The following is a 13,271-nucleotide window of genomic DNA, read 5'->3' on the forward strand; positions in this document are numbered from 1 at the left end:
TTGGTAGGTGAGACTAGAACTAGGGAACAATGCCTCAAGATTCAGGGGAGAAGATTTAGGACAGACATGAGGAGAAACTGTTTTTCCCAGAGAGTGGTGAATCTGTGGAATTCTCTGCCCAAGGAAGCAGTTGAAGCTTCTTCACTAAATATATTTAAGATACTGTTAGATAGATTTTTACATAGTAAGAGAATTAAGGGTTATGGGGAAAAGGCAGGTAGATGGAGCTGAGTTTACGGACAGATCGGCCATGATTTTATTGAATGGCGGGGCAGGCTTGATGGCTGGATGGCCTATTCCTGCTCCTATTTCTTATGTTCTTATGACAGTCCACGTGGCTTTGCAGAAGGTGAACCATGCCTTACAAATCTGATTGAGCTTTATTGTGGAGGTGAAAAAGGAGCTTGATGAGGTAAGGCAATGGAAATTATCTCCATGGACTTTGGTATGGTTTTTGATCAATTCCTCTTAGTACGTTGATTCAAGATAAGGATACACGAGATCCAGAGCAAATTGTACATTTAGATTCAGAATTGACTTCTCCATAGAAGGCAAAGTGTAGAGGCTGTAGAATAGAGTAATGACTGTTATTTTGGATGAAGGTTCATGACCAGTTATGTTCTACAATTATCAATGCTAGAACCTCTGTTGTCTGTGTTATACTGTATATCAATTATTTGGATAAAAATGTAGATTGGTGGATTAGCAAGTCCGTGTATGACATCATGATCAGAGTTGCGGCCAATGTAAAGGACTATCAATAATACATTGGGACATAGATCAGTTACAGATATGAGCAGCTAAGTGGCAGTTAGAGCTTAATCTGGGCAAGTGTGAGGTGTTGACCATTTGGGTGGTAAAATGAAAGAAGATGAGATGAATGGTGGACCCTTTACTGGCACTGAAGTACAGAGAGATCTTTGGGTCCAGATCCATAGTTTACTGAAAACGGCTTATGAGTTGCTAAAGAATGTGTATGATGTTTCCCTGCATTGGTTGGGATGCTCAGTATAAAAGTAAGTTATAGTCAAATAAAACTTCGGTTAGACTGCACTTGGAGTATTGATTACAGTCTTGGTCACCCAGTAGGAAGAGTGTTGAGGCTGTGGAGAGAATGCAGAGAAGATTTACCAGGATGCTGCCTAGAGTCAAGGGCATACACTATAAGGAAATGTTGAAGCAACTTGGGTTGTTCTCTCTATAGCATTAGAGGCTGAGGCGAGACCTAGATAGATAGATAGATAGATAGACAGAGGTTTCTAAAATTATGGGAAGCATGGACAGGATAGTCAGAAACTTTTCCCCAGGATAGAAGTGTGAAGCGTCAGAGCACGCAGATAGAAACATTACTGATTCCTAAGGAAATTACAGTGTCACAGTAGCATTACAAATGCTCAGAATATAAATATTAGAAGAGAAGAAGAAAGAATAAAAAGTAAGTTACCACAAACAGTCTAACAGGAGGGGATTATCACTTCCCCAGCTATAGGTTGACTCATTATAGAGCCTAATGGCCAAGAGTAAGAATGACATCATATAGCACTCTTTGGAGCAGTGCAGTTGCCTTTGTTCCACCACAGCCTCCAGTATGTCCAGTTTGACTCCTACATCAGAGCCAACCTTTCTAATCAGTTTATTGAGCCTGTTGGCATCACCTGTGCTGATGCCATTGCCCCAGCACACCACTGCATAGAAGATTATACTGGTGACAACAGACTGGAAGATCACGTGAAGGAGAGGCCTAAGTGCACCAAAGGATCACAGTCACCTCAGAAAGAAGAGGCAATTCTAGCCCTTCTTGGACACAGCCTCTGTGCTGGTGCTCTACTCAAGTCTGTCATTCAGGTGCACCCCCAGCTACTTGTAGGTCCTCACCATCAACAGTACCAGGGATCAATGCAGGCTTAGTCTTCCTAAAATCCACCATCATCTCCTTTGTCTTACTGATGTTGAGCTACAGATGATTCAGCTTGCACCATTTGACAAAGTCCTCTGCCAGGGCTCTGTATTGATCCTCCAGTCTTCACATTATACACTCAACTATTGCTGGGTCATCAGAGAATTTCTGCAGATAACATGACTCAGTGTTGTATCTAAAATCCAAGGTATACAGACAAAACAGAAAGGGAGCCAATACAGTCCCACGTGTGGCCCCTGTGCAGCTTTTAGCCATGTCCGACACACAGCACTGAAGCTGCACTATCTGTGGTCTGCCAGTCAGGTAGTCCATTATCCAGGGTACAATGGACATGCCAATCTGCATTGAACTGAAATTTTAAGGTTAGAGGGGGGAAGTTAAAAGACAATATCAGGGGCAAGATCAGCACAACAATGTGAGGCAAAAGACCTCCCTCATGCTGTAATGTGCAATATTCTGTGAGGTGTAGCCACCATTGAATGGAAGAATGCTGCACTCAATTGACTCATAGGTCTAACAAAAACAAAGTAATAATGGCTGCATAATCCGATTGAATGGTATGACTAAGAAATGAATACTGGCAGAACATCAGAGAGTGAATACTCACCCTTTCTTCAGTGGAATTAAGCCTTGAAGAGTTTTGCCTGAGTGAGAAGATAAGGCGGCACTGCTTTGAGATGTCAGTTTATGTCTTGTGCACAAAGCTTTGGTGTAATAACTGAATTCATATCCCCCTACAAACATGACTGTACTGCCATTGCACCAGAGATCACATTTGCTTTCATGTGATCTGGTTTAACTTTTGAAGAAATTTCAATAGAAGTTCGGATTGCACTGTTTTTGTTGACCCCAGAGAAACGATGTTTCATTTAGCTATATACATGTGTTTAATTGAGTGACAATAAAATGGAACTTGAACTTGAGATGCTACCATATTTAAAGCACATTACTCCAAATGCAATACTGGTGAATCAGTTGGATTGTTATTGTTTAATTGGTTGCTAAAGTTTTTGAAATAAATTTTTTATCACAGTGACTACACTTCACCCTGAGAATGCAAATGGTACTCAATGAACTGAAAATTAAAATTAAATTAACAAAGCTGCAGGTGTTTGAAATCAGAAGTAAAACCAAAATATATTGGAAACATTCAGTAGGTAAAACAGTATGGGTACAAAAAGAAATAGAATTAAATTTTCTGTCACAGATCCTTCTGTGAGCTGAGAAGGAGAAAAAATCGGTTAGCTTTAAGTTGCAGAGAGGGTGGGGAAGGGATGGATTGGACAAAGGGAACATCTCTGTGAGGGTGAGGGTAGGGGTGCCTTGGGAATAATGTCATGGGTTAGTTAGAGAGAGGAAGCATGGTCCTTATTTTATAAAACCCATGATGTGAAGTCATTGGGGTGAAGACACAGACATAAGAATGTCGTTTTACAAACTACAGAACCCAGTGGTCAGACGATGCTGATCTATGACAAAAAAATGAACCAAATCTGAGCTGAGTCATTATGATGCAGAGGAAAATGTGAGTTACCTGAAGTTGTGGAATTAGATCTCAACACTTCAAGTCTGCAACATGCCCAAGTAATAGATGAGTGCTGCTCATCAAGCTTAGTTTGGGTATCAGAGTTCAGGAGCCCACAGACAATGATGTTGAGGAAAATTCTAATGGAGAATTATAATGGAGGGTAGTAAGAAGCTTGGGGATGACTCCTGCAAACTAAGCACAAGGCTCCACAAAGCAATCAACGAATTGTGTTTGGGACCTTCAGTGTAAAAACCACATTCTGAACACTAGATTAGAAGTACAAGTGAATCATCGCTTCACCCAGAAGAACTCTTTGGGTCCCTGGATACTGCCACCAGAAGAGCAGAAAGGGCAGGCAGTAACCTACTATGGTTGCATTGGAGACTTCTGTAAGATGAGGGATGATGGACAGAGATGTATTTGGTGTGAAATCCCATTAAATGGCAAAAATTGTGAAGATTGATCTGTTAAATGTGGAGATAATACCTATGGTACTGAAAGTAGAATTCCAAAGCAACAGGTAGCACTTCTGTTTATCTGCTCTCGATTGCTAATACCCTTCATTTTGGTATATGTGAGGGTTGCCAATAGTTCAGCATTACAAGAGAATTCCCATATCTAAAAAGAAATTTAGCATTGATACAGGATACCACTTTTTTTCCAAATAACCAATGAGGCCTTTGAGATGAACTTTAGTTCCCGGGAAGCCAAAATTGAATCGAATTGGCTTTATTTCTTACATCCTTCACAGACATGAAGAGTAAAAATCTTTACATTACATCTCTGTCTAAATGTGCAATGTGCAATCATAGAAATTTATAATAATTTATAATAATTAGAGCGGTCAATGTAACATAGAAATACACTCAAATCAGCGTGAGTTAATCAGTTTGATGGCCTGGTGGAAGAAGCTGTCCTGGAGCCTGTTGGTCCTGGCTTTTATGCTGCAGTACCATTTCCCAAATGGTAGCAGCTGGAATAGATTGTGGTTGGGATGACTCGGGTCCCCAATGATCTTTCACATCTGTCTTTGTAAATGTCCTGAATCATAGGAAGTTACAGATGTGCTGGGCTGTCCGCACCACTAGAGTCCTGTGATTAAGGGAGGTACAGTTCCCATACCAGACAGTGATGCAGCCAGTCAGGATGCTCTCATTTGTGCCCCTGTAGAAAGTTATTCGGAATTGGGGGCTCATACCAAACTTCCTCAACTGTCTGAGGTGAAAGAGGGGCTGTTGGGCCCTTCTCTCCACACAGGTGGTGTGTACAGACCAGGTGAGGTCCTCAGTGATGTGGATGTTGAGGAACTTAAAGCTGTTCACCCTCTCAACCCCAGATCCATTGATGTCAATAAGGGTTAGCCCGTCTCCATTCCTCCTGTAATCCACAACCAGCTCCTCTGTTCTTGCGACATTAAGGGAGAGTTTGTTTTCTTGACACCACTGTGTCAGAGATATTGTTATTGTTATTCTTTGAGAGTAGGCCAATCAATGTAGTGTCATCGCCAAATCTTGAAAGGGATGATTGACGGCATCATCATCCAGTTTTCCCTGAATGGGAGTAGCACTGAGGAGACAACTTCCAAGAAATCATCTCATCTCATTGTCTGCCCACTCACTGTGTCCCATTCAAGCCAAAGCCTGGGTTCTGATGGCAGCACAAAACTGAGCTGTGTCCCATATGACATTCAATCTCGGCTGCATGTATCATTCGGCCTGACTCCCAAGGAATACTACGCTAGGCCCAAACAACCAAGACACCAAGAACAAGGATCAGCCTGGACACCAGGAGCAGCCCAGGCCTAGGAAGCAGAGAACAGCCTGAGCCTCACCAATGGGAACCAGCCTGATACTCAGAAGTAGAGTCCCATCTGGTCCTGAAGAGGCCCCTCTCAGTCATTAATGTCAATTTTACTCTTTCAACATTTTTATTAGTTTCTGTATAAAGGAATACAGAGTACAAGAAGATAAGAATTATGTCAAAAGAAAAAATATAATAGTACCAAATACATTGTATTAAAAATACAGTTACAATCACAAAACCCTGTATTCATAAAAATTAAATTAAATCATAGTATTGAAATATAATAATTTTGTTATACAGAAAAAAATTCCAAACCCACTACCAAAGTCAGAGCTGTTAGGAAAAGCAAGAAAAAAGGGGAAAAAACCCTTATCATATCATAAAATATATTATTATCCACCATCTGTACTTTTACAACAAATCAAAGGTTTTGAAAATAACTCAAAAATGGTCCCCACAATATATAAAAGTCTTGGCTAGATTCACAAGCTAAATATCAGATCTTCTCTAAATTTAAGCATGACATTACATCCCGTAACCATTGAGCATGAGTAGGCAGAACAGCATCCTTCCATTTAAGCAAGAGCGCCCTCCTAGCTATAAGAGAAGTAAAAGCCAAAATATGCAAATCAGGTGTCTCCAAAATAAAGTCTTTTCCTCCAACAATATCAAATAATGCAGTCAAAGGATTAGGCTTAAAATTTACCTTGAAAAGTACCGAGGAAGTTTGGAATAATTCCTTCAAGTATCTTTCAAGGCTCGGACATGTCCAAAACATGTGAATTAATGAAGCTTCTCCATTATTATATCACAGAAAGGGGATATATCCAAATAAAAATGAAATAGCTTATCTTTAGTCATGTGAGCCCTATGAACCATTTTAAATAGTAAAAGGGAATAACGGGCACATAACAATAAAGTGTTGACCAATTTAAAATTTTCATTCCAAGTTCCCTCAGAAATTGAAGTCTGTAAATCTTGTTCCCAAAGTTTTTAAATTTTGTCTGTAGGAGCGTTTCTTAGTCCTAGCAACATACCATAAATATTGGATATTGATCCATTATAAAAAGGTTTCAAATTAAAAATTACATCTAATAATTCCTTATTGGAACTTACAGAAAATGTATATAGTTGAGAACGCAGCAAGTCTCTAATTTGTAAATAACAAAAAAAGTGAGTTTTGCATAAACTATATTTAGCTAACATTTGCTCAAACGAAAGAGGACTTCCTCCAACAAACATATCCTGGAAGCATTTAATACCCAATCTATCCCATTCTTTAAAAACTGAATCGGTGATCGAAGCTTTAAAAAAAAATAGTTAAAGCAAATAAGACTAGACAAAGAAAATCTCAATAGACCAAAGAATTTCCTAAATTGCACCCAGATCCTCAAAGTATGTTTAACAACCAGATTTCAGTTAGTTTACTAAAAGATAAAGGGAGTGAGGATCTGAGAAAAGAAATAATAGAAAATTTATTAACAGAGTTAAGAAACCCATATCAGACAGTCCTCATAGTTAATATAATATGTCCAAAACGTAAGATTACAAATATTGACTGCCCATTAATAAAACCTAAAATTTGGTAAAGTTCCATTCTTCTTAGATTTTTGAAGATGAACTTTATTTAATGGCAATTTTAAAGAACTGCTACAGGCGCAAAGATTCTATGAATTGCCATGCCAGCTCCAGCTTCCCTGATGAATTCAATTTCTGTTGTAGAATTGCGTATTTCTATGAACTTAACAGTGTCCCAGAAAAGGCTGGTACTGTGAATGTGGTACTTTTTGAGGGCAGACAGGCAGGATATACCTCCTGAGTTACAAAGTGCTTTCCCTCTGGAATGAATAAGTTTTATAAAGCATCATTTGCTTTGATGCATTTTGCTGAGTGACCTGGAGAATTGTCCTTGGAATGTTCTGGTCCGATTTCAGGAATAAATAATTGGAAGACTCTGTGCCATGCTCTCCAATTCTCTATTCACACTTACCATCGTTTCACTCACTGTCACGAGTTTTAGCAGATAATTCAGCTGATTCAGCCACTGCTGTCAGATCTTACGTTCTACTGTACATTGAGGAGCTTGTTTTGAGAAAAGCCATGACATGCCCCACTCACAAAAAAAAACTCAAGCTCAGCTAAGCCTTACCCACAAACCGTTTCCCATTGTTGAAATTTAAACTGTTGGTAACCGTGAGAGAGGGTGCACATCAGTCATGGGCTGTAGGGCCTGCTCCTCTGCTGTAGTGCTCTATGTTCTATAAATCGCAGAGATATAACTTGAGATCCTGTGCAAAGTATGATGGGGAGTACACTTAGCATTTAACCAGTTAAGGTCGAATCTCCAGCACCTAACACCCTTGTTTCTTGTTCAGCCTTATAGCATCCTCAAAATGAAGGGTTATATTGATTGAACTATTGGAACCTGATTGTAACTATAGCCCTGGCCAAGTGATTAAGTTTACTGATTTATCTGAAGTGACCTTTGAAGTGATTTAAGGAGAAATAAGTACTTGAAAGGGAAGAAAATTGGAAGCTCAGAACAATGTGGTGAACTCCTAGATAGAATTAGATTCAGAGCTGAGTGAACCAGCTCACAAATCTATATGAAGATGAAGTTCTTCGATCGACTATTAGGACTGCTCCCAGAAAATTACCCGAGGCAAACGCAAAACCATGGGTTCCAAATTAGTAGCTGTACTTTAAGCAAGACACAGATTAATAATCAGAATACAAAGTAAGATGAGTCACTTAAATGCCACCCTATCTGAAATGGAAGTCAATTTAATATCATATATGAAAGATAACCCCATGCTAACTCTTACTACTGCACTTCAGTCAGACAAGAATCTCTGAAATGGGACTCTGAACTTGTTTTATTTATCTTGTTTTATTTTGCACTGATCTCTTTGTTTCAAAATATTTTTCTTCTTTGTGATGTATAATTTATATACAATTTATCTTTTGTAGTATATCTGAATCTATAGGTAGGAAAAAGGAGGAGGTCCTGAAAAAAGACTACAGGGAATTAGGAAAGAAGTTGAGAAGCAGGACCTCAAAGGTAGCAATCTTGGGATTACTGCCTGTGCCACGCGACAATGAGAATAGGAATAGAATGAGGTGGAGGATAAATGCGTGGCTAAGGGATTGGAGCAAGGGGCAGGGATTCAGATTTCTGGATCATTGGGACCTCTTCTGGGGCAGGAGTGATCTGTACAAAAAGCACAGGTTGCCCTTGAATCCGAGGGGGTCCAATATCCCGGTGAGAAGGTTTGCTAAGGATACTGGTGAGAGTTTAAACTAGAATTCCTGGGGGTGGGAACCAAACCAAAGTGACGGAGGAAAGGGAGGTTGGCTCAGAAATAGAGTAAGTCTGGAGACAGTGCAAAAGGAAGGATAGGCAGGTGATAGAGAAGGAACGCACTCAGGCCGATGGTTTGATATGTGTCTATTTTAATGCGAGGAGTACCATGAATAAAATGGATGAGCTTAGAGTGTGGATCAGCACTTGGAGCTATGATGTTGTGGCCATTACTGAGACTTGGATGGTGCAGGGGCAGAAATGGCTACTTCGAGTGCCAGGCTTTAGATGTTTCAGAAAGGATAGGGAGGGAGGCAAAAGAGGTGGGGGCGTGGCACTGTTGATCAGATATAGTTTCAAGTCTGTAGAAAAGGAGGAAGTCATGGAGGGGTTGTCTACGGAGTCTCTGTGGGTGGAAGTTAGGAATAGGAGGGGGTCAATAACTCTACTGGGTGTTTCTTTATAGACCACCAAATAGTAACAGGGACATTGAGGAGCAGATAGGGAGACAGATTCTGGAAAGGAGTAATAATAACAGGGTTGTTGTGGTGGGAGATTTTAATTTCCCAAATATTGATTGGCAGCTCCTTAGAGTGAAGGGTTTAGATGGAGTGGAGTTTGTTAGGTGTGTTCAGGAAGGTTTCTTGGCACAATATGTAGATAAGCCTACAAGAGGAGAGGCTGTACTGGATCTGGTATTGGAAAATGAACCTGGACAGGAGTCAGGTCTCTCAGTGGGAGAGCATTTTGGAGATAGTGATCACAATTCTGCCTCCTTTACCATAGCATTGGAGAGGGGTAAGAACAGATAATTTAGGAAAATGTTTAATTGGAGTAAGGGGAAATATGAGGCTATCAGGTAGGAACCTGGAAGCATAAATTGGAAACAGATGTTCTCAGGGAAACATACAGAAGAAATGTGGCAAATATTCAGGAGATACTTGCATGGGCTTCTGAGTAGGTACAATTCCAATAAGACATGGAAAGGATGATAGGGTATGAGATCTGTTGTGCACAAAGGTCGTTGTAAATCTAGTTAAGGAGAAAAGGAATAGTGGACAAAAGGTTCAAAAAATTAGGTAATGATATGAATCTAGAAGATTGTAAGGCTAGCAGGAAGGAACTTGAGGTTGAAATTAGGAGAACCAGAAGGGGCCAAGAGCAGGCCTTGGTGGACCCAATTAAGGAAAACCCCAAGGCATTGTACAAGTATCTGAAGAGCATAAGGATAAGACATGAGAGAATAGGACCAATCAAGTGTGACAGTGGAAAAGTGTATGGAATGGAGGAAATAGCGGAGGTACTTCATGAATACTTTGCTTCAGTATTCACTATGGAAAGGATCTTGGTGATTGTAGGGATGACTTACAGTGGACTGAAAAGCTTGCAAATGTAGATATTGAGGAAGAAGATGTGCTGAAGCTTTTGGAAAGCATCAAGTTGGATAAGTCACCGGGATGGGATGAGATGTACCCCAGGCTACCGTGGGAAGTAAGGGAAGAGATTGCTGAGCCTCTGGCAATGATCTTTGCATCATCAATGAGGATGGGAGAGGTTCCAGAGGATTGGAGGGTTGTGGATGTTGTTCTATTATTCAAGAAAGGGAGTAGAGATAGCCCAGGAAATTATAGGCCAGTGAGTCTTATTTCAGTGGTTGGATAGTTGATGGACAAGATCCTGAGAGGCAGGGTTTATGAACATTTGGAGAGGCTCAATATGATTAGGAATAGTCAGCATGGCTTTGTCAAAGGCAGTTCGTGCCTTATGAGCTTAAATGGATCTTCTAAGGATGTGACTAAGCACATTGATGAAGGTAGAGCCTTAGATGTAGTGTATATGGATTTCAGCAAGGCATGTGATAAGGTACTCCATGCAAGGTTTATTGAGAAAGAAAGGAGGCATGGGATCCAAGGGGACATTGCTTTGTGGATCCAGAACTGGCTTGCCCACAGAAGGCAAAGAGTGGTTGTAGACAGGTCATATTCTATATGGAGTTTGGTGACCAGTGAGTTGTGTGCCTCAGGGATCTGTTCTGGGACCTCTACTCTTTGTGATTTTTATAAATGACCTGGATGAGGAAGTGGAGGGATGGATTAATAAGTTTGCTGATGTCACAAAGGTTGGAGGTGTTGTGGGTAGTGTGGAGGGGTGTCAGAGTTTACAGTAGGACATTGATAAGATGCAAAACTGGGTTGAGAAGTGGCAGATGGAGTTCGACCCATATTAATGTGAAGTAGTTCATTTTGGTAGGTCAAATATGATGGCAGAACATAGTATTAAAGATAAGACTCTTGGCCATGTGGAAGATCAGAGGGATCTTGGGGTCTGAGTCCATAGGACACTCAAAGCTGCTACGCAGGTTGATTCTGTGGTTAAGAAGGCATATGGTGCATTGGCCTTTATCAATTGTGGGATTGAGTTTAAGAGCCGAGAAGTAATGTTGCAGCTATATAGGATGCTGGTCAGACCCCAGTTGGTGTTCTGTGCTCAATTCTGGTAACCTCAGTATAGAAAGGATGTGGAAAGCATAGAAAGGGTGCAAGGGTGCAGAGGTGATTTACAAGGATATTGCCTGGATTGGGGTGTATGCCTTGTCAGAATAGGTGAGTGAACTTGGCCTTTTCTTCTTGGAATGATGGAAGATGAGAGGTGACTTGATAAAGGTGTACAAGATGATGAGAGGCATTAATCGTATGGCTAGTCAGATGCTTTTCCCCAGGGCTGAAATGGCTAGCATAAGAGGGCATAGTTTTAAGGTGCTTGGAATTAGGTACAAAGGAGATGTCAGGGTTAAGTTTTTTCACGCAGAGTGGTGAGTGCATGGAATGAACTGCCAGCAGCAGTGGTGGAGGCGGAAACGATAGGGTCTTTTAAGAGACTCCTGGATGGCTACATGGAGCTTGGAAAAATAGAGGGCTATGGGTAACCCCAGGTAGTTCTAAGGTAGGGACATGTTCGGCACAACTTTGTGGATCGAAGAGCCTGTATGGTGCTGTATGTTTTCTATGTTTCTATATGCCTGTGTTGCTTGCAAGCAAATGTTTTAATGAATAAATTCAACCTAACTTGGGATATTTGAGAAAAATCGTCGTTTGAAATTGAGGAAGAAGTGGGAATTTGCAGAACCAATGGAGGTCTGGGTAGGAGAAATAGAAAATGTAATTAGGTGTCTGGGTGTGGCAAGGTTGACTTTAGGGCCAGTAACAGCTCTGTTAAGTGATTGGAGCTTGAGAATTGAGGAAGGAAAACAGGGTACAGGCATAGGATAAGTGGACTGAAATTTTGAAAAGTTGTAGTGAAGTTTCACAATGAGAATAGGGAAGGGGCAGACTGATAGATGAAGGGATCATTTTATGCTGAGTCATGAGAGGTTACACCTCTAGAAATAAGGCAATTAGAAAATCAATTAAATAGCTTGATTCCATATCTGGAGCCTTCGAACTCAAAACTAAGAAAGTAACGATATGTACTTTGTAAAGAAATCTCATGATAAAACACATTTGGAATGTGAAACAGGACTTATTACATGCAGTAGTTTGAAGGTGAAGAGCTAATTGAAGTCTTCCTTCTAAAAATATAAATGGAATATAAATCCACTCTTCCACAGCATTTAACGTACTTGTGCTGTACTTTGAGGTGCCCTCTGCCTACATTACCTTATTGTCAGCAATTCACCGTGTCCTGGATACATTGATATGTCTGCTGCATGCAGAATATTAATAAAAGATAGGTTTCCATTAGTGAGATCTGTTACATAGATCATGAAAAGTAGAAACATGGGTATTTGTGAATTGGACTCATATCTCTGCAGATATGTCTTCTAATTATTTTGGAGAGTTTTTCTCACAGTTATCTTATTTTCCTATTGCTAAAGTATTCAGTGATTCTTTTTCCCCTTGTGGTGCTATTGATTCATGCCTCAACAGGTTCCCAGGAGAAAAGACTGTATGACTAAAGCCAATTTTGTACACAGAAAGAAATATTCATTGGTACAGAAGCACCTGTGGCTCTATTCAGCCAAAGACACTTCTACAAACAATTTGCCTCAGAAATTTCTTCAGGAGAATTCAAAATATAACATGGTATTATACAGCTGAAACCACTGTTTAGTGGTTTTGCACTCTTCCCACTTCTTATTTCTTATTCTTCCCAGATCTTTTCTCTCAGTATAAAAATCGACAAATGATGGTAATAGTAGCATAATATTGAAAAATACAGCTGCAGGGGGATCTTCAAACTCTCTTCCAAACAGCAACAATTGCTCTTTACTCACAGAACTATCATATTTAATTGAGCCATTTCCCCCAAACTTAAAGTGATGGCATGTGAAATGATGTGAGAGTCTAGCTCCAAACCAGACAAACTTTGCACAGAGCCTGGAGTCCATCTGTTGTCTCTAGCTCCACGTGAATGTGTGTTGACCAAACAAGGACTGGGGCTGTTGACTGAACTCACATCAGAGGCTCAGACTTCCTTCATCCATAGGTAATTGACTGCTACCATCATGGTTCACTGCTTGAAGTGGTCTTGATCTGTCAGGACATTCCAGAAACCTGTCCTCCCATTGATTAGAAGAACTGTGATGACCCAGCCACAGAGGAGTGTGGAACACAAGCGATGCCCCCTCTTAGATCAGCAATCTTCATGTTCTGACCTCTGCTCAGGTAGTCTGCTGCCTATAGGCTAGCCAAAAGCAAGGTGCTGAGTTGGTACGGTCAGAA

Source organism: Hypanus sabinus, chromosome 15 (genome assembly GCF_030144855.1).
Source record: "Hypanus sabinus isolate sHypSab1 chromosome 15, sHypSab1.hap1, whole genome shotgun sequence".
Taxonomy (NCBI): domain Eukaryota; kingdom Metazoa; phylum Chordata; class Chondrichthyes; order Myliobatiformes; family Dasyatidae; genus Hypanus; species Hypanus sabinus.